Below are 26,826 nucleotides of genomic sequence, written 5' to 3'. Positions count from 1 at the left end.
GGCAGTGGACCAGTGGATCCTCCTGAAATTTGATTGGCTGCCAACCCTTCAACCAGGGACCACTCATTAAAATTAAGGGTAGGATGCTGCACGGTCTCCCTCCCCAAGCTTTATTAGGGCCTGGGGACCACATCCCCCAGGGTCTTTTTGTATTAAAAGGGAGAGGGCTATATGGTCCTTCTCCCCGACACTTGGTAGGCCCTAAGGACCCCATCCAACAAGGCAACTCATTAAAATTAAGTTAAGGGACGCCTTGATGCATTTCAAAGGGTGGGGACTTAGCCCCCCCTCCATGGGCTGATTTTTCCCCTGAGGCCCGGCAGTAATATTTGGGGGAGGGTGCACACACCAAAGTAACATAGGAGGCCCCAGGGAAGCCCCCAGGTCCCTGGCCGCAACCCACATCCAGCGGGAGCAGGCATTGCTCCTGCGGGAGGGAGCAGCTAGTAATGCTGCTACCTTTGGGCAGGAGCAATATTTAGATGTGTTTCCCTGCCAGCAGACACATTTCTAAATTCTTCTCCCAGATGGCAGGATCATTTTTAAAGCTCCTATCTGCTGGGAGTAGATGTGGTGTTTGCTCTCCCTAGGGCGGGAGATTTAAAAATTCTCACACCAAGCAAGAACAAACAGAGTTTTCCTGCCCGCACCACTGCAGGCAGGGAAACCACATTGTTCCGGGGGTTTGACACCTCAGGACAGAGCTGCTGAGCCGGCCCCGGGTTTTCTAGCTCCGTTAGTGGTTCAGGGAGGGGGGGACACATGACCCCCCTCTCCCTTTGCTGCATTTTTGGCCTTGGGGTGGGCTCTCCAGGTACTTTTCATGCTAGGAGGGTCATTAGCATGGTGGGCGACCTTTGCCCACTGCCATACCCGCGGGAAATGGGACCGTCTGCAATGCATGCGGCAGTCCCGCACATCCCATTAGGATGCGCTCGCCACACTGCCGGGCGCATCCCGCATTTCTAACATTGCGGCGGACGGTGCTGAAAGCACCGCCCACCGCAATGCCAGAAATGCAAGTTGTGCATTTGACAGTACAACGTGACAGACACCGTGTGGTGCCTGCCACGTTGTACTGTCAAATGCAGGGGGGTACCTGTGCACCCCCCAGAATCCCTGGGGGCCTACTACGGGCCCCCAATGTTGAGAACCGCATGCCTTTCCATGGCTGCAACGGCCGCCAAAGAAAGATATGTCCCCGCATGTGGCGGGGGAAATTTGCATGTGGGCGGGGGAATATGTCGGGCAGATCCCCACCGCCATGCGGGCAGTGGTGATCTGCCCAACATCCTAATGGACCCCTAAGGGAGGGGGCTGCATGGCTGGCCATGTGGGGGGGTTCCTTGGGCCTTTCTAGGCATGGGGATAGGGGCAATCTCCCCATATAAATTAATCTCAGCCCCAAGAGTGGACCCCCCATAGCACCTTGAGGCACGGGGAGGGGGGCATACATTATAGTGTCAGTCCTGAGGGTGGGCTCTCTGGGGTCTATAATGGCTCAGGACGGGGTCACACATCCACCATACCCATATAGATTGTTTTCGGCCCCGGGGGTAGGCTCCTCGGGCTTATATTTAAAAAATGGCTCTTGGATCCGATTTTTTTTTTCATCCTGCATGGGTCTTGCCAAATTTTTTTCTTTTTGTGCCCCAAGGGGATCCCTGTGGGTCTCCTCCATGGGGCTTAGAGGGTCAGAATATCCCTACCTTCTTCGATATCTTTTTTTTACAACTTCAAGACAGCAGACTAATTCCCCGAGTCCTGTAATGGCTGCTAGCAAACTTTTTCTCATGTTGCTGGCAGCCAATCAAAGCGCTTGCTCTCATGGAAGTCTGACTCCCATGAGAGCGAGATGTTCCAAGGGAAATAAACTCTCTGGGTCAATCAGAACACACTATTTTGAAACTAGTGCTCCCTTAAGCTCAACTGTCAAAGTATGCAATTATTTTTTAACCTTAATTTCTCGAAAACTACTCAATGGAAAACCAAACCGAACTATAACTGCCTAGTGGGACCGCTACTACTTAATATATACATATATAAAATGAAATAAATCTCCATATCCAGTAAATATTCGAACTACCTGTTTGAAAACACTATGGGCCTCATTGCGAGATGGAAGTATTTCAACCTGGAGCGATTACTCCAAGTGAAACGCCCTATGTTGCAATTCCAAGTATGTCTGGGCCTGAATTGTCAGGTCCAAATCTGGAGATACTGGGCCCTTCAAAGTTGCTGCTGGGCAAGTGCTGATGGCAGCAGTATTGCCTGACCCTTGCAGACCATCAAAAGCATGCTGAGCACCCCTGTTTCACCATCCCATCCCTCTCCCTATCCCGACAATCCTGCTATAACTTTCCACCTGCTCAGAGCAGGCTGAAATTATCAGTATATTCATTTTAACAAAATCAGAACAAACTGCCCAGTAAAGTACCTGTTATTCTGGATCTGATCAGTTTTCCCCTATTTGGAGAAAAAAGGGCAATGGCTGGAATTTGGTCTAGAGATACCAGTTGGTAACTTAGATTCCCCCTCCAGTATCTCCACATCAAAATCGGCCAAATTCATAATGTGGGCATATGTCATAAAAGTAGGTCGTTAGCACAATAAAAACGATCTTGAAAGTACTAAATTGTGAGGCCCAAAGTGCATTAAAAATGAATTCCACATTCCATCATTAATTCGTAATTCTCCTTATGGTTGGAAAAAATAAAGCTTTCCATTATTCGGCAAGTCCTAAACCTTATCTGAGCGTCAGCATCAATAACACAATACCAGAAGCATATACAGAGCCATACAAACATGTGATACACACACAGTTGCAGCAAGCATCAGCAACAACAATGTGTCTGTAAAATAGGCATCTGTAAGTGCTCAAAATGTCTGGGAAGTGTCTCTGTGTCATCTTCTCTTTTGGTGCCTTTTCTGTCTGTGCCCATTCTTTTATTTTTTTAAGTTTCAGCTGCTGCTGTTTCTTAATCCTAAAATTGGGATGCTTGTTCCACACAGCACCACAGGTTTGGGAAATGAAAAAGTAGGGCACAGACACAGGAGTCACAGAAAGAGTCAGGTCGTGAAAAGAAATTACACATATGGCCTGTGCGCATTTATGCATAGGTCTGTTTACATGCTTTAGGACATAAAAGTCAAATATATCTCCATTTTCAAAGCTTGTTGCACCTGTTTGTATGCCTCCATATGTGCATCTGTCTTCTTTTCAGTGGTGGCTCGTCCGCTAAGGCGGTGGAACGTCGCCCCACTGATTCTTTTCACCAGTATAAGAAAAAAATAAAATGATGGTTCCTCAGTTATTAACCAAGGCACAGTGATGCGATGGAACAGATCATATACTTTTTTCACATAATGCGAAGAATACCATAAATTATTCCTTCAAGATAAATTACTTACTTTTAGAATTAATCATATATTAATATCATTGTCTGGACACAGCTTCATTTAACACATCCTTTTATCATTATACACATGAAGTGTCAAATATTCAATTGTACATATAGTTTAATAAACGTAAATCAAATGAAAAAGGAAAAAGTCATAATACAAATAAAGAAGGAACATATCATCCATTCCTTATTCCCCTATAAATGACTGTGGATGCTAACTCCTTTTTACTATGAGCATTCCATTTGTTTAATGTAGCCCCACTCAGCAGTACTAAGAGGCAGTAGCACTTGTACACCTCTAAACAATTTTTTAGTACTTCGTGTCTGAGGTTAACCGATGGTTTCAATTTTTTGACGCGTTTCAGCCCAACTTGCTTTAGAGCCCCATCAGGACTAGGGTTTATAAGGATATCTCTCCCAGGACAACACCTATAATATAAAAATCTATTTACAATATGTACACCTATATATATATTCACTGAAAAAACCATGGGTTTCACACACGTTATAGTTAGGAATTAGCATTTAAAAAACCTTGCAAATTCACTGAAAAAACCATGGGTTTCACACACGTTATAGTTAGGAATTAGCATTTAAAAAACCTTAGAAATTCAATGAAAAAACCAAAGGTTTCACACATGTTATAGTTAGCTGGACATTTCACTCGTAAAAAACCAATGAAATTCCCCCGTTATAGTTAGTTCAGCTAACTATAACTCGCGCGCCCGCAATGCACTGCTGATGACGTCACATATTACATCACTCATGACATGGTCAGTGACATCACTCATGACATCACTGATGACATCTCAAATGACATCACTGATGACATCATCCAGAGAATGTGTGTTTTTCTGAAAATTACATATGTTTTATATATGTATATCTCAAGGTCGATGGAAGAATAAATGGGTATATAAGTGTCTAAATGGATGAATTGTTTTTGAAAAATTGATTGTATAACTGACTGATTAAGTGTATCTTAGTGAATACATGGCTTAGTGAGTAATGTTTAAATATGTAAATATCTGTATCAGTCTCTCACTTTGTGTATAAGTGGCTGCATGGGTTGGTGAGTAGCTACATGAGTGTCTATATAGGTTATTAGTTGGTTTTTTGAGTATCAGTGTCTGATGTCTGTATGGTTCGGTGGGGGGTATTACGTAGTGCATAGGTGCATGAATGAATGACTCACTCTTTGTATGTGTTGAAGACAGCATGTGTGCAGGACTCTATGGGTGGATGAGTGTGTGCATGGGTGTGTTAGTGAGTGAATGACTGTCTCAATAGTGTCTCTATGAGTAACTACATATGTTTTAAACTAGTATATGTCACTATTGGTGTATATAAGCGAGTATATGTGAGAGTGAGAGATTGGAAGAGTTCCTGTATGAATAAGTATGTGTTTCTATAAGTGATTGTTTAAAAGACTAAGTATGTGTAAGTTTCTGTAGAAGTAAGTGTGGCGGTGTGTGTATAACTGTATATGCAAGTAAATGTATTTTTGATTCTTTATTAGCATGAGTGACTATGTGTGTGAGTACCTCTATGGATGAGTGGCATTGTGTAACAGGATGTATACGTGTATGAGTACATATGATGCGTGAGTACATGTATGAGTGACTGTATAGGACTGTTGGTGAATGAGTGGATGTGTATTTGGATCTTAGAATTACTGTATAGGTTGTTGTAACTGATATTGGTATGTCCATTGTTTTGAACATTTTAGTTTCTATTTTTGAATGTGTGTATCAAAGGTTATATTAGGGGAAGAGGAGGTCTGCCACTCTATCACAAGGATGATGTCATCAGTGATGTCATCAGTGATGTCATTTGAGATGTCATCAGTGATGTCATGAGTGATGTCACTGACCATGTCATGAGTGATGTAATATGTGACGTCATCAGCAGTGCATTGCGGGCGCGCGAGTTATAGTTAGCTGAACTAACTATAACGGGGGAATTTCATTGGTTTTTTACGAGTGAAATGTCCAGCTAACTATAACATGTGTGAAACCTTTGGTTTTTTCATTGAATTTCTAAGGTTTTTTAAATGCTAATTCCTAACTATAACGTGTGTGAAACCCATGGTTTTTTCAGTGAATTTGCAAGGTTTTTTAAATGCTAATTCCTAACTATAACGTGTGTGAAACCCATGGTTTTTTCAGTGAATTTGCAAGGTTTTTTAAATGCTAATTTTTTTTTTTTTCTTCTATTTTTTTAAACATATTTTTATTTTAATTTTCTATCCTTTTATAAAGACTATGGTTAAATTTTTAAAATTCTTTAATATGTTTTTTTTAATATATTTTATAAAATAAACATGTAATATTTATTTGCAGTACATTTTTTCCTTTTTTTTATTTTTTTTTTAGTACGCGTACCGTAAGCTTACGGTAAGCGTACGGTTTACGCAACGTCCGTAATTTATCTACGCTGTTTGCGTATATTTTCGCAATTTGCGTAGCCGCGCGTACTCCGCGTGGGACGCGTACGCGTGTACGCTACACGCGCGCGTTACGCGGAAGTGTCGGGGAGTGACTGTTATGCGCATGCGCGCAAGCGCGTGTCTTTTTTACGCGCATGCGTACTTTTGCCGTAAGCGTACCGTAAGCGTACGGTAGGTCATGTGATCATGAAACACAACTTTTGATTGGTTGAAACTACTTTCAGTTCTAGAACTCTCCTACACCACACCCATTCCCCTCATTTCTGCTTGTGATCCCTTAGGAGAAGGAGCTGGGTTGTCTTTGTGATACGATGGCAGAACAGCAGAGCCCTTCTGAGAGTGAGGCTAGTACTAGCAGCACTACCTTGAGGCAGAGAGCGAGGAAACAAAAGACCTCTTATGTATGGGATTATTTTACTTTTCCTGAAGGCCAGCAAAAGGTAAATGCACCCTTAGTAACTTGTAAGCTGTGTAAGCGTGTACTTTCAAGAGGTAATCCTGACAGGAAGTATTCCTTTGGGAATCATACCATGATGAGACACCTCAAGGATGTACACAGAAGGACACATGCTCGACTTACTGGAGGTAACCCTTCAGAAAGTCAACCAAGCACATCCACAGCAGCTCAGCCTGGACCATCATCTGCAGGGCCGAGTCCTTCTTCTGCACGTCAGGTGAGCCCTTCATCTGTGGGGGGAGCATCTCCTTTTTCTGGCCCTCTGGAAATTAACCCTCGGTTTGCGAGGGTTGAAGTACGGTGCGCCCATTGTCATGATCTAATTACTTATAGGGAGACCAGTGTTTCCCTGGTGAACAGTAAAATAGATCAGCACACTTGTCGTACCGTCTAATATTCCCAATCTTTCTTTCCTCTGTCCCTGCATGAAGACAACGGCTCTTTTAAGAGCCAACCTTATCTTTCATCTTTTTTTTATATATGTTTTTAAAAACTTTTTTTTTTTTTTTTACCGTACGCGTACGGTGCGCGTAATTTTTTTTTTTTTTTTTTAAAAACACTAAAAATCAATTATCACATTACAAGGTCCTTGAGAGACTACAATTATTATTATTGACTTACCATACCCACTCAAAAAAATATTTATTCATTTGTTTTTTAAAAAAATTGCTTTAAAAATGGTTCTAGTTTTCGAAAATTTTCAATATCAATCTGAAAAAAAAGAAAAAAGTATTAATATTTTTAAAACATTTTATAATACAGTACACATATTTACATATTTATCAAAAAATATGTTTGCCTTATTTTTGCTGTTTTCAGAATATATTGCATTTCACTATAAATTGTGAAAGCAATTGCATTCATCATTTAACAGCGGGCAAAAAAAAAATAACAATCTCAAAGATTGTATTAAAAAAGCCCAGAATCTCTTTTTACTTAAACTTAACATTATAGAAATGCATAATATTCTAAAAAAATATCATCTAATATCAATACTTATTTCTTCAAAATACCGTCTGATATTTTTGTTTCAGAAGTATAATCACAATATTATATCTCAAATAACTCCACAATACATCTGGTTCCATTTTCTTTAGGCCAAATAGTAATTTTAAAATTCTTTTTTGATTAAATTTCCAATGGTAATCCAATAAAATTCTAAAGTTTTATTTGTACAGATCTCACGGATTCTCTGTAACATATTGGTTCCCGAAAGATTTATTAATAATTTATTAAGTCCACAATAGAATTGGTTACCTTTCCACATGGCCAAATAGTAATTTAAAAAATCTTTTTTGAAAAAATTTCCAATGGCACTCCAATAACATTCCAAAATTTAAATTGTGCAGATGTTACCGATTTTCTCTAAATTTTTGGTTTTCGAAAGTTTCATTAAAAATTAAAAAAGTCCACATTACAATTGGTTATCTTTCCATTAGGCCAAATGATAATTTAAAAAATCTTTATTTTTGAAAATTCCAATGGTAATCCAATAAAATGGTAAAATTGTTTTGTCCAGATCTTGCCAAGTCTCTCTAAAATTTAGGTTTCAGGAAGATTAGATAGGAATTTGCTAAATCAAAAGGCAAACGTTGCTTAAAAACCAATCGGGAATCATTACACAGTGTCCAGCCTTTTTCACATTTAAGATAAACTGTGTAATGTCCAGAAGTAACAGTAGGTCCTTCATGGAAAATTATTGCAACAGTTACAAAAGTTTTTCCTGAAATTGATAATTGCTGTCCTGTAAACTTCTTTATTAAAGTATCCAATTTTGAACCATCAGCTCTACATCGTTGCATCATTAAAATTACATACTGTCCGTATTCCTTTAAAATTAATGTTGAAAACATGTCAGATTGACACTCACCGCATTGCATGCTATGATTAGCATCTTTAACTAATTTAGCAAAAGTGACTGTTTTACTCTCTGGCAATGTCAAAAAAATAAACCTTTCATTATCAACATTAGAGCCACATATATTATAACAGTTTTCACAACTATGTTCCCATTTATAAGAGAGACCAAATAAATCATCAATTGCAACTTCTTCTTCTTCCAGTACCTGAAGAAAAAACATCAAAAATTCGTGTGCATCTTGCTGTTCATTTTGAGAAAACTGTGTTCGTCCTGAACATACATCTAAAGTTCATTTCATTTCAGTAGCACTTTCTATTTGAGTTTTATCATTACTCAGCTTTTGAAAAAGGAGACTCAGCTCAGAACAGAATCTTTTTCCCTGATTTACTATTATCTGCTCTTGCAAACTTTCCAGATAAAATGCAACATTCAGCACTACATTAGCGTAGCAGTTGACACCAGAGCTATTTTCAAAATGACATCCTACAACCTCTTCTTCATTTTCCTTACTCTTTTTGCTTGCAATTACATCACTCCTCTTTTTTTTCCTCCTCTCTACATCTTCATTACAGATATTCTCATTTCTCCTTTTACGAGAAACTACACGTTTCTCCAACACAGGATACTGACCTAAATGAGGAGCATAGCTTCTTCTTAATCTATTATACTCCTTTACACAATTTGTATCAGCACTAACTTTTGAGTCATCAAAGTCTATCATGAATAAACCTGATAATGTTTTCACTCGTGACAAAGCAACATATGCCATACCTTCTTTGAACACAGTTGAACCAATGTTCACAAAAGCACAATCTACAGTTAATCCTTGAGACTTGTGAATAGTTACAGCATATGCTAGCGAAAACGGAAACTGCTTCCTACGTACATATAAGTCTTTCACAAGCATGAAACGAACTGAACAACGACAAATGTCTTTAACTTCTTCTATCTGATCAAATTTTATTTTTAAACATTCAATTCCATCTTTTTTCTGATAATTAATAAAACCCACAACTCTTCCCATAGCTCCATTAACTAAACCTTTTTCAACATCCAAATTTCTCCTTAAAAATACTCTACAGTTCATGCAAACATATAGATTTTTTTCTAATCCAGCTGTTTTGGAAATGTTCTTCTCTAGTGAATCCAATTTATTTTTCAGTGTGCCTGTTACTGTGACAGTAATTCTTCCATCCTCAATTTTGTCCACTGCTTCCAATTTCCTGATCTCTTCCTTTTCCAATTTCAAAAGCTCCTCATTGAATATTGAGCATTCACGTAGAGTTGGCATTAAGCAGATGACACTTTTGTTTTCTGCAATGTTCTTGTATATCTTCTCTGCAACTATTTCTTCCTTTGGAAATAAATTATGTAGCAGCCGACTCTGTAATGCTTTTTTGCCAACTTCTGTGAGTAGTCCAATTCTGATATCTTTCAGAATACTTCCATATTCTTCATCGCTTGCTTGCCTCATATTAGTAGTAAGTTCCTTGTACTCAAAGAAGGACCAAATATTTGTATTTCCGATGCTTCCCAATGACTTCTTCGTGTCTTCATGTGTGACAGTATTAAACACTGGTTGTCCTTTAACTGGAGTAAGTTGCAAAAGATCTCCAAAAACTATGACGTGTTTTCCACCAAATAACATGTCATAGTCTGTCTTCAAAATTTGCTGCATTCTTAAATGCACAAAGGCAAGCATTAAGTTTGAAACCATGCTCACCTCATCAATAATGAGAACTTGCATCTTCTTCAATACTCTTGAAACTTCCAAGGATGCTTCTCCAGTTAGCTTGTTGTATTGTATTTTGTTCTCATGCTCCACTGGTAACATTAGCAAACGATGTAAAGTGATTCCTTTTATGTTTTATGCTGCTAACCCAGTTGGAGCAGTAACCACACAAGACAAAGTAGAATCCGTTTTTTGCTGTAGGTAGCTTCTGATGACTTTAATTAGGAAACTTTTTCCAGTTCCAGCTTGTCCGCTTACATACATCCTGATTGGATAAAATGATGTGCATGAGCACTCTTTTTTTTCATGTAGAAATCCGTGATCAATTTTTTTTCTGATCTCTTCATAAATTTGTTGCTGCTCTTCATTCAGTTGTCTTTCCAAATTTGGTAAGTCTATAAATTCTTCTTGAGCTTGATTCATAGCCGTTTCCACTTCATTCATGGCTATTGCAGCTTCATTTTCAACGATTGGTTGTCCTAGGGGATCTTGACTGAGTGTTTCTGAACTTTGGCTGTCCTGAGAACTGTCTCTAGCTATTTCTGCTGCAATTGTAGTTTCCTGTTCAATTTCTTCATTTAACATTTGCAGATAACTTGAGAATGTACTGCATTGTATGCTGTCTTTGCAAGCATTAAAGGAATCTTCATAGCTTTGAAATTCTCCCAGTAGTTCATCCTCTGTACGCCATGGTTTAAACAGTTGTAAAAGAGCCAAGTAGTAAAATTCCTTCTTGTCAGTAGTGTCGCAACTCAGCTTCCTGTGATTTATCAAACTTCCTTTTGTTTGCTTCACCAAACATCCTTCCTCACCAATGACTTTATATTTTCCATTGTTGATGTCTTCTGCGGCTTTCCGTGAATAAATGTAGTTCTGCAGCACTTCATAGAGACACATGTTCTCCAGATGTTGACTTCTCTTGGGATAATATGTGTCCAACATGTTTGATTTCAAAATATCTGTACTTTCTGGGTCATTCTCGGCCAAATATTCAATTTCTCCAACAGATTTTAGTACCCGATTTCTCATTGCTGCAAGGCCTAAACTTGCCCAAATTATTCTTCTTGATTTCGAGTAGAGACTTGCAGAAGATAACCTATCTGAACATTCGTAGGATCCAATTTCTCGATGCGATAACATCTTCAAACTGAAACTGTACAGCTTCTTACTGACAGTCTTCTCGTGAGAAATCTCTTCCCACATTTCCTTCAATTCTGTTTTTTCTGATTTCGTAATGTAAGACGTTACATATCGAGCAACAGCAATGGAATTGTCAGCTACATACTGTATATCCATGTTAGCGTTCCACATGGATAAAATGACTGGGTTGTAGTCATTTATATTTTTTGATTCTTCTTTTCTTTTTAGGTTGTAGGTATTCTTAGGTGATTTTCTTGTGATAGTATGTCTCACAGCTGACATAAAACTGTTTACTCTTCCATTTGAAAGAACAGGTCTAGGAAATCCAAATCGACATTTAGTGTAGTATTTATCTTTGCTCTTGTATTTCCGTCGACAGTATTTTCCACACCGATGACTTTGGAAACGTAAAACTTGCTCCTTTAACTTTTTCTCTTCTGTGCTTTTTGGTATAGCACATGTTGCATATTCTTCAATGTAAGATAACACTGCTTCATCAGTATCTGTTCCAAACTTTGGGGCATCCTTGATCCACAACAACATATGAATATGAGGAGCACCTCTTGCTTAGTACTCTTTTCTCCAAAGGAAATCTACTACTTCTCCAAGAGGTGGATTTTTTTTATTGCAGATGAAGGACATCATAGCCTCAAATCTATGATTGAAATATCTGCAAACATTAACCGGATCCAATGAGCACAGTTCTCCTGCTGTCTTGTATTCGATGTTTTTAATGTTTGAATTTGCCTCTCTCGTAGAAAATCCAGTAAATCATCCCAAGCGTACTCAGCACAGCTTAGGGTAACGAACCATGTTGGTGTTCCTAAATTCCGTAACATGCATTTTAATTCACCATGACGTCGGTACCAATATTCGTTTGTCCCACGCTGACAAGCCATCAGATTGATCAGTTGTGTTTCCAAATGATCATCTCGGTGCTGCACTTTCTCCATAAAATCCTTAGCAGATACATTTTGTAAATGTACTCCACTTTTTAAAATGTGATTTACTGCATAAGACAGTGCAGACAAATCACTTTCAAATAAAAGATGGAACAAATAAGGAATACTTTGTCGAAATCTGGGATCTTCAGCATATAGTCTTGTAGTCCGATCCTCAGAAGCTGGAATCTGTTCCGGACGTTCATCGTATCGTCCTCCTTTTCCTTTAGGAAACAGCTGGGGAAAACATCGAGCTTCCAAGCTCTCCTCCCATACACTCACGGGAGTTCCTTTTGCTTTCTTCATCTGAAAGAGATCAATATTGTCTCCCATAACTTCTTTTGAATAAAGAGGATGTATGCTAAAATGTTCATAAATTTCTTCTTCCTTTGACTTGTCCACTTTTTCAATTTGTCCAGTTGGTGTTTCTGTGTCTTCTTGTAAATCTTCTTCTTCTTCTTCTTCTTCTATATAAATTGATTCATACCATTTGTTATTCCTTTTCAAATACAAATTTGCTCTTTGTACTTTCCGCACATCTACCAGCTCCTGCCAAATCTTCTTATTCTTTGTAGGTACACCATTAACCAGAATAATTAATGGTTCAGTTTCCAAAGTATCCGCATCAATAGTTTCCATATTTTTTTTTCAAATCCAAGGGCAAATACACCACTCTACCTTTTAAACCTCTCAGTAAATCTGAAGGAGGTAATTTACCAGTTTTGGGCTCCATACGTACTATGGTCTGGAACGGATGAACACATTGAATGAGTATAGACTCATATGTATTTAATTCAGAAAGTTCAGCAGGAATAGCATCCAATTCTAAATTATTATGTACAGCTCTGGTCGGCATTCTATTTTCCTCTAACTTGTTGTAACAGTATTTACAAATACGCTGATCTTCACCCAAATCAAAACAATTTTCAAGAAATATATATGTGGCAAAATCCTTCCACTTATAATTATCTTCATTTTCACTCTTTCTGTAGAGATCAACATTCCTAGTTTGTTTTCTATAATGAGTTCTGCGGCAACAAATACAAGTAAAATTTGGTCTTTCATTAGAGATTATTGCAAATTTTGTTATGTGATCATTAAATGTGTTACTTACAGAGGGTTCTACAGTCTCTTCCACTTCTTCCTCATTTACTGTGTCCTTCTCTGCACTGTTTTGTTCAGGACCAAAGTAACAAAACTGAATTTCATCAACAACCTTCTCTACATCTGATACCGTTCCTCGGAACAGAGCCCTATTCAATTCATTTAACTTTATTGCTGGACTTTTGGCAAAATACAACCGTCTCACAAACTTTCTCATTTCAGTATGATGAACAGCCAGCATCCTAAAATGATGGAAAACACTATTACACACTTTTCTAGATAGACAAGCCAGAGAATGACCCTGCAAACCAGTATTCTCTCTCACTCTGCATGGATCCAGACTTTGAAGCACCTTAATCTTCTGTTTTATACTTTTTTTACTATATTCTCTTAGAAACTCACGAAATTTGTCAATAGATTCCTGAGGCACAGTGCAAATACTACTACAATTCCAAGTGTACACTGGGGCTTTAGGACGTCTCCCCATAGCCTCATCCGGCATCACTTGTACCTCATCTCTTGGAACCATTATCTCCTTCTCCATTATGCAACCATTTTTCACTTCGTAAGCACGACCTCTGGTGTCAACTGCATGCAGCAAACTATTACTTTGAAAATAGCTCTCTTCATTAAAAAAAGGTTCACTACTTGAACTATGCATCCACTTTCCTAAAAACACTTTACAAAAGTTTGTTCTGTTCACTACTCTTTTCCTTTTGCTATGTGATTTCAGTACATTAACCATTTTGTCTAATGTACGCATCCTATTCAAAATTAAAATGAATAGTTTCCTTTTTAATTCTAATGCCTTTGCTGCAATGGCTTCAATTTCTTTTTTTCTTTTATAAAACTTAGTCTTTTGCTTATATTTCTTCACATCCTTTATCAAATTGGACATAACTCTTCTCTGAAACATTTTTCTACGTATCTCTTTAAACGCTGTTTTTCTATTTATGTAAATCTTTTCAGTTGCAGAAGGTATATTTGCATTAACTAAATTCTCAATTTTTTCCTGTCCTTTTCTTTTCAAAACATTCTTTCCAGTACAGACATTTTGTACATGTTTCCTTCTTTTTAATATATTTTTTAGAAATTGTTTTGTCTGCTTACCAGAAGATTTTTTCTTTTTCCCAACATGAGCATCTTCTACTAACTTTGGTCCTCCAGTTGTCTTCAAATATAGGTTTTTTTTGTGGGTTTTTTTAACTCTGGATTTTGTAGGCATCTTAAATTTTGTTCACTGCTCTTCAGCAATACCTGAAAAAAACTAAAATAAAAATCCTTTATTTTATTTAAATATATTACTACATTTCTTTTCACAATAGTCACAAAACGTAATTTCTTTGCCAATTTGAAAACACACTTATTACTCTTTTTTTTGGCAAGTGATAATCACTTTTACAGACTGACACATTATAAATCCACTTTTCAGATTTTTTTAAAAGCACATGTCCAAACTGCTTTTTCAGACCACCACCATGTGTAACCTGGGTGACTGCCTACACTCCAGCAAGGGCAATCAGCCTTAGTGATGCTGAATGTATTTACATTACTGACTGAAACCTCAAACCCCACTCGCTTGTAAATACTGTGCATGATTCTACATGGAAAGCAGCTGGGTGTGTGCTAAGAGTCTGCTTCTGCACCAAAAAATCGCTCCCCCTTTTTCCTACTAATGCAACTGTGAAATCACCAGAGCAAAATGCAATAAATCTCTGCCTGTAATTCCTATTTGCACACAGAGTCATGTTTTCACATTAGTCACAAAACGAAATTTCTTTGCCAATTTGAAAGCACACTTACTGCTCTTTTTTTTTGGCAAGTGATAATCACTTTTACAGACTGACACATTATGAATCCACTTTTCAGATTTTTTAAAAAGCCCATGTCCAGACTGCTTTTTCAGACCACCACCATGTGTATCCTGGGTGACTGCCTACACTCCAGCAAGGGCAACCAGCCTTAGTGATGCTGAATGTATTTGCATTACAGACTGAAACCTCAAACCCCACTCGCTTGTAAATACTGTGCATGATTATACATGGAAAGCAGCTGGGTGTGTGCTAAGAGTCTGCTTCTGCACCAAAAAATCGCTCCCCCTTTTTCCTACTAATGCAACTGTGAAATCACCAGAGCAAAACGCAATAAATTTCTGCCTGTAATTCCTATTTGCACACAGAGTCATGTTTTCACATTAGTCACAAAACGAAATTTCTTTGCCAATTTGAAAGCACACTTACTGCTCTTTTTTTTTGGCAAGTGATAATCACTTTTACAGACTGACACATTATGAATCCACTTTTCAGATTTTTTAAAAGCACATGTCCAAACTGCTTTTTCAGACCACCACCATGTGTAACCTGGGTGACTGCCTACACTCCAGCAAGGGCAATCAGCCTTAGTGATGCTGAATGTATTTACATTACTGACTGAAACCTCAAACCCCACTCGCTTGTAAATACTGTGCATGATTCTACATGGAAAGCAGCTGGGTGTGTGCTAAGAGTCTGCTTCTGCACCAAAAAATCGCTCCCCCTTTTTCCTACTAATGCAACTGTGAAATCACCAGAGCAAAACGCAATAAATCTCTGCCTGTAATTCCTATTTGCACACAGAGTCATGTTTTCACATTAGTCACAAAACGAAATTTCTTTGCCAATTTGAAAGCACACTTACTGCTCTTTTTTTTTGGCAAGTGATAATCACTTTTACAGACTGACACATTATGAATCCACTTTTCAGATTTTTTAAAAAGCCCATGTCCAGACTGCTTTTTCAGACCACCACCATGTGTATCCTGGGTGACTGCCTACACTCCAGCAAGGGCAACCAGCCTTAGTGATGCTGAATGTATTTGCATTACAGACTGAAACCTCAAACCCCACTCGCTTGTAAATACTGTGCATGATTCTACATGGAAAGCAGCTGGGTGTGTGCTAAGAGTCTGCTTCTGCACCAAAAAATCGCTCCCCCTTTTTCCTACTAATGCAACTGTGAAATCACCAGATCAAAACGCAATAATTCTCTGGCTGTAATTCCTATTTGCACACAGAGTCATGTTTTCACATTAGTCACAAAACGAAATTTCTTTGCCAATTTGAAAGCACACTTACTGCTCTTTTTTTGTGGCAAGTGATAATCACTTTTACAGACTGACACATTATGAATCCACTTTTCAGATTTTTTAAAAAGCCCATGTCCAGACTGCTTTTTCAGACCACCACCATGTGTATCCTGGGTGACTGCCTACACTCCAGCAAGGGCAACCAGCCTTAGTGATGCTGAATGTATTTGCATTACAGACTGAAACCTCAAACCCCACTCGCTTGTGAATACTGTGCATGATTCCACATGGAAAGCAGCTGGGTGTGTGCTAAGAGTCTGCTTCTGCACCAAAAAATCGCTCCCCCTTTTTCCTACTAATGCAACTGTGAAATCACCAGAGCAAAACGCAATAAATCTCTGGCTGTAATTCCTATTTGCACACAGAGTCATGTTTTCACATTAGTCACAAAACGAAATTTCTTTGCCAATTTGAAAGCACATTTACTACTCTTTTTTTTTGGCAAGTGATAATCACTTTTACAGACTGACACATTATGAATCCACTTTTCAGATTTTTTAAAAAGCCCATGTCCAGACTGCTTTTTCAGACCACCACCATGTGTAACCTGGGTGACTGCCTACACTCCAGCAAGGGCAACCAGCCTTAGTGATGCTGAATGTATTTGCATTACAGACTGAAACCTCAAACCCCACTCGCTTGTAAATACTGTGCATGATTCTACATGGAAAGCAGCTGGGTGTGTGCTAAGAGTCTGCTTCTGCACCAAAAAATCGCTCCCCCTTTTTCCTACTAATGCAACTGTGAAATCACCAGAGCAAAACGCAATAAATCTTTGGCTGTAATTCCTATTTGCACACAGAGTCATGTTTTCACATTAGTCACAAAACGAAATTTCTTTGCCAATTTGAAAGCACACTTACTACTCTTTTTTTTGGCAAGTGATAATCACTTTTACAGACTGACACATTATGAATCCACTTTTCAGATTTTTTAAAAAGCCCATGTCCAGACTGCTTTTTCAGACCACCACCATGTGTATCCTGGGTGACTGCCTACACTCCAGCAAGGGCAACCAGCCTTAGTGATGCTGAATGTATTTACATTACTGACTGAAACCTCAAACCCCACTCGCTTGTAAATACTGTGCATGATTCTACATGGAAAGCAGCTGGGTGTGTGCTAAGAGTCTGCTCCTGCACCAAAAAATCGCTCCCCCTTTTTCCTACTAATACCTGGGGGTGTGTGTCAGTGAGGCGGTTTCTCTGCTCCTTATTTCCAGAGCCACGGTGTCTACCCAGCGCTTGTGGGACGCGCTTTAACAACACTCTTTGGGGTTCCCTGCCGCCGCCGTACTCACCAGCTAAACAGCCGCTGTGTGCAGGGGAACCACAGCTCCCGGCGGCCCCTGCGGGACGAGCCCGCCTACGTCAGCGGGAAGCGCGCCTGAAGCGCATAAAGTGATCGAGAGCCCTCGGCAGAGCGGGGGTGTCTGTCAGTGAGGCGGTTTCTCTGCTCCTTATTTCCAGAGCCACGGTGTCTACCCAGCGCTTGTGGGACGCGCTTTAACAACACTCTTTGGGGTTCCCTGCCGCCGCCGTACTCACCAGCTAAACGGCCGCTGTGTGCAGGGGAACCACAGCTCCCGGCGGCCCCTGCGGGACGAGCCCGCCTACGTCAGCGGGAAGCGCGCCTGAAGCGCATAAAGTGATCGAGAGCCCTCGGCAGAGCGGGGGTGTCTGTCAGTGAGGCGGTTTCTCTGCTCCTTATTTCCAGAGCCACGGTGTCTACCCAGCGCTTGTGGGACGCGCTTTAACAACACTCTTTGGGGTTCCCTGCCGCCGCCGTACTCACCAGCTAAACGGCCGCTGTGTGCAGGGGAACCACAGCTCCCGGCGGCCCCTGCGGGACGAGCCCGCCTATGTCAGCGGGAAGCGCGCCTGAAGCGCATAAAGTGATCGAGAGCCCTCGGCAGAGCGGGGGTGTCTGTCAGTGAGGCGGTTTCTCTGCTCCTTATTTCCAGAGCCACGGTGTCTACCCAGCGCTTGTGGGACGCGCTTTAACAACACTCTTTGGGGTTCCCTGCTGCCGCCGTACTCACCAGCTAAACGGCCGCTGTGTGCAGGGGAACCACAGCTCCCGGCGGCCCCTGCGGGACGAGCCCGCCTACGTCAGCGGGAAGCGCGCCTGAAGCGCATAATTTGATCGAGAGCCCCGGCGACGCGGGACGCGCGCGGACGGGCGCCGGACGAAGCCCGGACAAAGGGCGGACCGTCTGAGGCCGTCAGAGGTCGTAAGAGGTTGGGTTGGGACTATCCCTCTTACATCTGGCCTGATCCGTAATTCCCTATTGACTGCTGTTTTGCTGTGGTGAGTCGTAAATCTGTTGCTACGTATTCTGTTACGACCAGTGTGAGCAATGCAACGAGGGAACGCAAAACTAAGCACGAGGGTGGCAGGCATGGGTACTTTGGACAATTATTTAAAACAAGTTGAAACTGCCGTAGTGAATGAAATTGCTTTGGTTGAACGGCGACTTTCTCTTGAGCCCATTTGCCACCTAAGTATCCCGCAACCAACAGTTGATATTCCCACTTCAAATGTCATACCGGCAGTTGTGTATCCCCGTGTTATCCCCAATGAGTTGATGGCGGACGATCTTAATCCCATTCCCACAAGTATTACTTCTTTAAGTACAGAGAGCAGTGTTCCCTCACCAGTGGCTATCCATACTAGACAGTCCAAGCCAAAAACTGGCACTAAGTGTAATGGGGGTAACTCTGTTAGTGGTAAACGGAAAGCCATAAATAACCCAGCGGGGAATCGAAAGCAGGCTAAGCAACCAAGGATTACTACTCCTCTTTCTAGGCAGGAGAAACTGAACTCTAGCTCACCTCACTTGGTCAGGGCAGACTCTGGCGAGAATAGACGAACTGGTTTAAATGTAGAGCTGGACCAGAATAGGGAGACATTCATGTCTAGTATCATTACAACCATGGAAGCACATCTTACTTCATTAATACAGCCTATAATAGCTACCCTAAAAAGAATAGAGGACCGTATTTGTATCATGGAATCACACCTCAGAAGCAAAGAACCCCAAACAGGTCTAAAAAACGTTGCAGGAGATACATTAAGTACACTTACAGCTTCGGTAGATAACTTGTTGAATTCCATGATCACCTCTACACACCAACCTGCGCCCTCGGTAGCGCCCATCTGCCCAGGATCAACAACATCGCAACCAGCCTTAGATACTCTGGGCAAGACCTTAGGAACGGCAGGGCGAACGCAGACCAAGGAGGGGGGCTCACATCTCCCTGTTCCTCAGCAAGGAGGGGATTTTTCCTTACACTTACCAGCTGAGGCATGCCCCTACACTATTATTCTAGCCAATGTACCTAAATTGGAGCAAAATAAAAAGGAACATTGGTCCTCCTTGAAAAATAAGGCCCTTCATTATCTTTCCAATAAAACTGTTCTGGGTCATCACCTTAACCAGCACTTTATGATGATTAGAAGGGTACCTTGGGTAGGCAAGACTGTCAAACATCTAGAGGGTGATTGTATAGTTATAAGTTTTAGATCCCCAGGGCTTGTAATTGACATCTTAAGACAGGCAGGGTCTGTGAGAATTCATAAAGATTATGTGAACATTCTCCCCTTGGGTTTCTTTTATCCACCATCTCACTTTGGCTCATCATTTTCCTCTCAACCACTTGGACTTGGTACTAGATTTAGTTCCACTAATAATTTCGCCGTCCCTGTCTCCAACAGATTTGAGGTCTTCTCTAATTTGGATGACATTGAGTGACTAAAGACTAGTGATCATGTCACCGCCCCTGATATACAAGTCCCTGTTTCTCCAATTGTGAATTCCTTAACTTGCGGTTCCATTTCATCAGGTTTAAATCGGGAGCCTTTGGGTTCCTCTTTTAAATTGATTTCTTGGAATGTAGCTGGTCTCAGAAGCAAAGTGGATGACCCCACTTGGAGAGATCTAATCAGATCAGGTTACATTATTAGTTTACAAGAGACATGGGACACTGAGGACACGCTGCACATGGATGGGTATGAGTGTTTTTCTGTATCCGCCACTCCATCTAGCTCATGGAGGGCGAAGGGAGGGCTGGCAATGTTAATATCAGCATCCATACCCGGCTCATCCTCTCAAATAGAAACAGGCTCGCCAAATTTTATGGCTATTTTCATCCTGATGAATGAGGGACCTGATTTTTTGGTTATGAATTTTTATAACTCTTATGATAGAGTTGCCACGACCGATTATCTGGCCGCGTTAAATAGTTTTTTAGCTGACCGCATGGAGATCAATAAACTCAACAGTAAAAATTGCCTCACTATAGTGATGGGTGATTTTAACATTCATGGCTGTCCACACTTTTGTCTCTCCTCGGATCCTTTGGGACCGATGGATTCAAGTGCTGTACACTTTGAACATTCGGCGGCGGGACTTCTCCTTGAATCCATCTTGGCAGACTACGGTCTGATTCTCCCGTCTATGGAGGGTGAAATTATTCCCACATTTAAAGGCACCGGGAAAGACTCGGTTATTGATTACATTTTTGTTAGTTCTATTTTGGGGGCTAACATCAAAAAATATGAGACGACCTGGTCCCATTTAAGTGATCATAACCCTGTAAACCTAATACTCTGTAACGTCTTCGAAAAACCGGCTAAACTCCCAATAAGAGTGGATAAATCCGACATTTGCACATTAGATCAAGCACGTAGAATCAGATGGTGCAAAGTAATCCCTGGCGACTTTTATAACAACCTGAACAGCAAGGTTGGCTCTGAGTTAAAAACCTGCCAGGACCTCGAAGCAGGGGATAATGAGGTCCTTTTGGCTTACTCAGCCATCTGTAGTCAGATCCTTGCCGACTTGAGCCGTCCTGGGAAACACACAGATAAGGCAGAGCTAGGTTGGTTTGATAAAAGCTGTTCATCTGCCAACAGAAAGCTAACGGCCGCCCTGAAATCGAAGCCAGTGAATAGGATTCTGGTTGCAGAGTTGAGAAAAGAATACAAGAAAACCTTGGATGCCAGGAAAAAGGTGATTAGGGAGGAAGCATGGGAAGAACTTTCCAGAGTGGACGTAATAAGTAACAGTGCAAAGTTTTGGTCAGTGGTAAATAAACCCTTCTTTTCCGATATAGGAAATGATCAACTAGACTGCGGTATCGGGAAACAATCGTGGCACTCACATTTTAAAACAGTCTATGAAATAGGATCTAGTGGTGAATTGAGCATATCTCCCACCGCTGTGAACCCTTATACTTTATTAGTCTCTAAGCAAGAGGTGGTCGAGGCCATCAGTAAGATGACAAGCAATAAGGCCCCTGGTCCTGATGGCGTACCAGCGGACCTCTTTAAATCTGATCCTGAGACATGGTCCATAGTATTAACCAATGTTTTTAACCGGGTATGTGTTGCTCGGATTCCTGACACCTGGTCCAAATCAGTAATCATACCTATTTTTAAAAAAGGCAACAGGGGGGATCCCAGTTGCTACCGACCTATCTCCCTTATTGACTCAGCTGTGAAGGTTCTGGGGCGTGTGGTCCTGGGCAGACTAACTGATTGGTTAGAAGACACAGCCACCCTTTCGTGTCTACAATATGGGTTTCGAAAAGGCCGCGGGACCATAGACCAGAGCCTGAACCTCCAACTTTTAATAGGCAAGTATACCATTGCTAAAAAAGGGGCCTTGTATTTGGCTTTCATGGACTTGTCTTCGGCGTTTGACCGAGTGAATCGCTCAAAATTGTGGGGGTTATTATTAAACTGTGGAATAGATGCCAACATTGTTTATTTTCTTGCAGATTTGCATAGAGACCTCACTGCCACGGTCAGATATGACCGGCAGGGCAATTCCACGGACAAAATTGGAATCACCAATGGCGTTAGGCAAGGATGCATTTTAGCCCCCCTGCTTTTTACTTTATATATTAATGAATTGGGCTCTACATTAACTAAGTCATGTAAGGATATTCCTAGGGCAGGCAAATTTGACATCCCAGCATTATTGTATGCTGATGATGCCGCTCTCTTAGCACGTACGGCTGTAGGGCTCCAAAAGCTTTTAGATTCTTTTGCTAAATTTATGATTGCACTTGATCTTGGAGTGAACTTCTCCAAATCCCATGTGATGTTCGTGGGTTCTATCCCAAAGAGAGTTAAAACCATGTCTTGTGAAGGTCATGTTTTATCTCGGGTCTCAAGATTCCCTTATTTAGGTGTCATTTTTTATGACAAGTCTACTTGGGCCCCACAATTGGCTGCCAAACGCAATGTATTTGCCAGGGCCACACTTGCTGTCCTAGAATTTGGACGCAAATTGGGGGTGAAGCCCATACAAGCCATGTTGAAGGTCTATGTAGCAAAATGCACCTCCATCGCATTATATGGGGCAGACTTGTGGGGTTTTAAAAATATTTCTGACCTACAAGTTGTAGAAAATAGATTCCTAAAATCACTATTATCCCTCCCATGTTCTACTTCTAGCTACATAGTGCATCAGGAGTGTGGGATTGACTATTTAACTGATCGCATAGTCATTGCCCCACTTTTGAAATGGCTCTCGATTTGGCTAAATCCTGAACTAGAATTGAACCATGCCATTTTAAAAGATTGCCTATCCCTAGAGTATGGCAAAACCATACCGTGGCTGAACCATATCAAAATTCTAGCAAGGTATTTGGGCCGACCTGAGTTATTTGAGAACCCAAGCACTATAGTAAGGGGGGATTTAAAATGGGCTAAAGACACACATAAACAGAGGGCCATGTTAACAAGGGAGGAAAGAGAATTACTTAAACCCACTGTAAAGGCAAATCAGCTGATTACTACATCTAACGGTTTAGAGCCTTACTTGGGTATTGTCAATAAGATGGACCATCGTTTTTTATTAATTAAGTTCAGATTGAACAAATTCCATCTTTTATTGACTGACTCCCCTGGCTGGACTAAGGAGAAGGATCTGGGGATCTGTTCGTGTGACGGATTCTCAATAAAAGACACTATGCACTTTATCTTTTTCTGTGAACACCTGTCTTCAATCCGTAAAAAATATATCATTCCTCTTTTAAAAAATAAAGGCTTCAGACAGGCGAAACCAGCTCTCATGCATCTTCAGATGTTGGGTTCTCCTTGGGAAATATTTAATATTGCCACTTTTTTAGTAATTTCAATGAGATTGAGGAAAAAGATCACATGGTTATAGTGTATATCTTTTTATTGTCTGAGTAATTATTTATTGTAATTTTATGTCAAGTGTTTTTTAAATGGTTGTATTGTTTTATGTTCAATGTACTTTTATGGTTTTTGCTATGAACCGAATAAAGTAATTTTTTGACTGACTGAATCCACTTTTCAGATTTTTTAAAAAGCCCATGTCCAGACTGCTTTTTCAGACCACCACCATGTGTAACCTGGGTGACTGCCTACACTCCAGCAAGGGCAACCAGCCTTAGTGATGCTGAATGTATTTGCATTACAGACTGAAACCTCAAACCCCACTCGCTTGTAAATACTGTGCATGATTCTACATGGAAAGCAGCTGGGTGTGTGCTAAGAGTCTGCTTCTGCACCAAAAAATCGCTCCCCCTTTTTCCTACTAATGCAACTGTGAAATCACCAGAGCAAAACGCAATAAATCTCTGGCTGTAATTCCTATTTGCACACAGAGTCATGTTTTCACATTAGTCACAAAACGAAATTTCTTTGCCAATTTGAAAGCACACTTACTGCTCTTTTTTTTGGCAAGTGATAATCACTTTTACAGACTGACACATTATGAATCCACTTTTCAGATTTTTTAAAAAGCCCATGTCCAGACTGCTTTTTCAGACCACCACCATGTGTATCCTGGGTGACTGCCTACACTCCAGCAAGGGCAACCAGCCTTAGTGATGCTGAATGTATTTGCATTACAGACTGAAACCTCAAACCCCACTCGCTTGTAAATACTGTGCATGATTCCACATGGAAAGCAGCTGGGTGTGTGCTAAGAGTCTGCTTCTGCACCAAAAAATCGCTCCCCCTTTTTCCTACTAATGCAACTGTGAAATCACCAGAGCAAAACGCAATAAATTTCTGCCTCTAATTCCTATTTGCACACAGAGTCATGTTTTCACATTAGTCACAAAACGAAATTTCTTTGCCAATTTGAAAGCACACTTACTGCTCTTTTTTTTGGCAAGTGATAATCACTTTTACAGACTGACACATTATGAATCCACTTTTCAGATTTTTTAAAAAGCCCATGTCCAGACTGCTTTTTCAGACCACCACCATGTGTATCCTGGGTGACTGCCTACACTCCAGCAAGGGCAACCAGCCTTAGTGATGCTGAATGTATTTGCATTACAGACTGAAACCTCAAACCCCACTCGCTTGTAAATACTGTGCATGATTATACATGGAAAGGAGCAGGGTGTGTGCTAAGAGTCTGCTTCTGCACCAAAAAATCGCTCCCCCTTTTTCCTACTAATGCAACTGTGAAATCACCAGAGCAAAACGCAATAAATCTCTGGCTGTAATTCCTATTTGCACACAGAGTCATGTTTTCACATTAGTCACAAAACGAAATTTCTTTGCCAATTTGAAAGCACACTTACTGCTCTTTTTTTTTGGCAAGTGTTAATCACTTTTACAGACTGACACATTATGAATCCACTTTTCAGATTTTTTAAAAAGCCCATGTCCAGACTGCTTTTTCAGACCACCACCATGTGTATCCTGGGTGACTGCCTACACTCCAGCAAGGGCAACCAGCCTTAGTGATGCTGAATGTATTTACATTACTGACTGAAACCTCAAACCCCACTCGCTTGTAAATACTGTGCATGATTCTACATGGAAAGCAGCTGGGTGTGTGCTAAAAGTCTGCTCCTGCACCAAAAAATCGCTCCCCCTTTTTCCTACTAATGCAACTGTGAAATCACCAGAGCAAAACGCAATACATTTCTGGCTGTAATTCCTATTTGCACACAGAGTCATGTTTTCACATTAGTCACAAAACGAAATTTCTTTGCCAATTTGAAAGCACACTTACTGCTCTTTTTTTTTGGCAAGTGATAATCACTTTTACAGACTGACACATTATGAATCCACTTTTCACATTTTTTAAAAAGCCCATGTCCAGACTGCTTTTTCAGACCACCACCATGTGTATCCTGGGTGACTGCCTACACTCCAGCAAGGGCAACCAGCCTTAGTGATGCTGAATGTATTTGCATTACAGACTGAAACCTCAAACCCCACTCGCTTGTAAATACTGTGCATGATTCTACATGGAAAGCAGCTGGGTGTGTGCTAAGAGTCTGCTTCTGCACCAAAAAATCGCTCCCCCTTTTTCCTACTAATGCAACTGTGAAATCACCAGAGCAAAACTCAATAAATCTCTGCCTGTAATTCCTATTTGCACACAGAGTCATGTTTTCACATTAGTCACAAAACGAAATTTCTTTGCCAATTTGAAAGCACACTTACTGCTCTTTTTTTTTGGCAAGTGATAATCACTTTTACAGACTGACACATTATGAATCCACTTTTCAGATTTTTTAAAAAGCCCATGTCCAGACTGCTTTTTCAGACCACCACCATGTGTATCCTGGGTGACTGCCTACACTCCAGCAAGGGCAACCAGCCTTAGTGATGCTGAATGTATTTGCATTACAGACTGAAACCTCAAACCCCACTCGCTTGTAAATACTGTGCATGATTATACATGGAAAGGAGCAGGGTGTGTGCTAAGAGTCTGCTTCTGCACCAAAAAATCGCTCCCCCTTTTTCCTACTAATGCAAATATAAAATTACCAGAGTTGTACACAATAAATCTCTGCCTATATTTCCCAACATGTGTAACCTGGGTGACTGCCTACATTCCACCAAGGGCAACCAGCCTTAGTGATGCTGAATGTATTTGCATTACTGAGTCCAACCTCAAACCCTTAAACTATTCTTTTTTTATACCAATACACCTTAATTTATCGTGAAAACATAGTCCATATTATTTTACATGTTCCTCACATTTAAATTTCTCCCAAAACAGAAAATAATAAACACAACTTCAACAAAAAGAATTACATTTCTATTATTCATTTCTTAATTTACCATATACATCTCCTCTCAAACTCTAAACTCACCTTTAAAATTAGTTAGTTGTGAAAGAAATGTGGCACTCAAACAGCAGATTATCAGAGCCAGGATCTCTGTTCTCTACACCTCTCTCCTCTCAGCAGAACCAGATAATGGCAAAGTTTCCCTCTATTTTTCCACACATATACATGTAAGTTTCAAATCTCAGTGCTTCCCCCTTTTTTTCAAATGTAATCACACATTTCTATTGGTTGAAAACCAACCCTTTTCCAAAAGTACCCTTCCCCCAACTTGACTTCTGCCTAGTACCCTTCCCCCAACTTGACTTCTGCCTGCTACCATAGCAACAGCTCATGGAACACTGCTGTGTGGAGTTAGGTCAGAAGTTCGCCAAACAATGTTTCAATTCCACAGAGCAAGAGTGCTTGACTTTTCAAACCTTACAGCAAATCCATAGTACTGTTCTTTGGTAACACATTTTTCTGTACCAATACAAAACATGCTTCTATAAATTTACACATACAGCCTAGTTTTTAGTGTAGAATGGTATGA

The sequence above is a fragment of the Triturus cristatus genome, chromosome 6 (assembly GCF_964204655.1).
Source record: "Triturus cristatus chromosome 6, aTriCri1.1, whole genome shotgun sequence".
NCBI classification, from domain to species: Eukaryota; Metazoa; Chordata; class Amphibia; order Caudata; family Salamandridae; genus Triturus; species Triturus cristatus.
Note: the sequence above shows the minus strand (reverse complement) of the source record.